This window comes from Conger conger, chromosome 6, assembly GCF_963514075.1.
Source record: "Conger conger chromosome 6, fConCon1.1, whole genome shotgun sequence".
Classification (NCBI taxonomy): domain Eukaryota; kingdom Metazoa; phylum Chordata; class Actinopteri; order Anguilliformes; family Congridae; genus Conger; species Conger conger.
Genome location: NC_083765.1, coordinates 11,475,704 through 11,477,917, shown reverse-complemented (window position 1 = coordinate 11,477,917; position 2,214 = coordinate 11,475,704). Strand labels below are relative to the sequence as shown.

The 2,214-nt window shown below is 39.5% G+C and overlaps 1 long non-coding RNA gene across 1 annotated transcript; it reads left to right on the top strand.

Moving 5' to 3' along the window:
* The first annotated feature begins 1,081 nt into the window (after window positions 1-1,081).
* Window positions 1,082-1,494, top strand: LOC133130349 (uncharacterized). The gene is made up of 3 exons (XR_009708952.1): window positions 1,082-1,181; window positions 1,295-1,316; window positions 1,426-1,494. It is a non-coding gene; the product is annotated as an uncharacterized LOC133130349 (long non-coding RNA).
* Window positions 1,495-2,214: the final 720 nt, after the last annotated feature.

The window sequence follows — 2,214 nt, the reverse complement described above, 5'->3', positions numbered from 1 at the left end:
ATAGTAGTAGTAGTAGTAGTAGTAGTAGTAGTAATCAGTTTTGTTACGCAAAGTTCAGAACAATTAAATAGAATTCCAAAGTGCCTAGTAGAGACATAGGGAAATTGTGATGACATAGTAGGATATAGGGCTTTTATAAGGATTTTCCTTGATCTCTTCAGCATATTCAGATGCACTTCGGTCATGGCGGTTGTTGCTTGGAGTTTGTTGTTTTTGCTTTGTCATTTTTGGGTACTACAGTACACTGACATATACACTGGCGTCAAGAAAAATGGTAAAGCAGCGCTACTATACGAATAACGTAACATAACGTAACGTCATTGCATACTGTACGTTATCTAGCCTTTGTGAAACTGCATCGCTTATTGTTCAATTGGTTTATAAATATTACGTAGGCCTATCGTGTCAACCAGGTGTCAGAAGTGTTAGAACAAAGAAAGCTTACTTAATATTTATTTAGGCTATTCATTTTATGTATTTATTTCCCCAGTAATGCCATATTTAATCGGAAACGTGCGGGAGGCCAGTGGACTCGGCGTCCAATTGCTTTCCACTGAGAATGAGTGGGTCAGATGGGAAGGAAACGTAAGTAGCTAAAATACGTATCATCACAACATTCTGAATTGTGACTGTTACAACCAGACAATTAGTAAAACCCATCATTATCACAATTTTTCCCTAGGGTGTATGTCAAGATGAGGTTCTGGATGACCCACTTTGGACAGACGGAAAACTGACTGAGGTTTCGACTGCAGTGCGTATAATTACGATCTTTAGAACAGCTAGAATGAGCTACTTTTATAAGGTTGAAATTGTGTTTTGAGTTTGTGTTCAGCACATACAAATCCGTATTAAATACTGGACGTAAATACCCTCAAATTAATGGACAGCCTGCACTTTATCCTCATAATCACTGTTTCATTTCAAATGCAATGTGCTGGACTACAGAGGCAAAATGACTGCAATTCATATGGACTGCAACTGTAGCTGGCTAATATATTAAACTCAGTTCTCCCAGGGTCTTATTTAACAACTTGTTTTTGGGTTTTTTTTTTGTCCAGTTGATGGTCATTCCACCAAAGGAGTTTCAGACAGACTCCATATTAATGTGGATGGCCACAATGAGAGCCGCCATTTTGACCTTATCAGCTCTGGCCCTTATCTGGGGAGCCGCAGCCATCGTAAGTCTTCATTCATTTTTATCCAAGTCCTTATAGGCTGCACTGCTCTGCATTACTTTGCATTGTATGAAATTATTCATTTCGATTGATTTTCCATTTGTCTTTTTATCTAGGTCACAATATGGACGTGCCTGGGTAAGTTTTTTTTTCCAGATAGTCTTTCAAACAGCAATTTTTCAACATCTTAGATGCCATTAATGCCATCATTTAATGTGTGACATTTTGCTTTATTTTATTTTTTTAGTAAAAGAAAATGAGAAATTGAGGGACACCTGTGAGCTGTTGCACAAGGCACTGGACATACGTGAAGGGGTACATTTCATAATTCCCCCTCTCAAGTACATGTTGGGTATTAGGACCACCTTTAGTAATGATGTAAAAAAATGCACACTGGTCAAAAACATCTTTAGCATTGCAAGAGAAGCACCTCAGAACATACAGTAATGAACTTGCATTTGTATGGACTTCTAGGCAGGAATTGGCAGCTGCTTGTCTTTGCCCCATCACAGGAATCTCAGAGGGACATCCATGACTTACAGTACATGAATGAGGAAATGAGAAATTTGAGTGCTACAGTGCAGAAGGAAATAGGCAGCCAAAGGGAACGGATGAAATCCATTTACCGCACATATGACTCCATCATAGAGCTGCAGCAACAGAAAATGGATGCTCTACGGCGGCAAGTATCAACCAAAATACAGTCCAGTCAGGGCTGGCTTCTCACGCTCCAACCTTTACACATGAGAAGCATGCTTTCAGCTTTCAGATCTTTGTTTCTTTCAGGATCAAGTGTCTTTGCCAAAAAGTAAGCTTCATTAAAGGTACAATAGGTAATTTCGGACTTCTAACGGTCAAGAGAGGAATAGCAGAAACAAACACCTTCAAACCACAACACTGTTTATCCCTCCCCCTTCCCTGTGAACGTTGAAACGCCATTGGCTGTGGCAATTAGAACCAATTTTCAACCAATGAGCGTGAATTATTGTACAGCTATATGATGTTTTGGTACAGAGTGCCGGCCTGTCAACTGTAC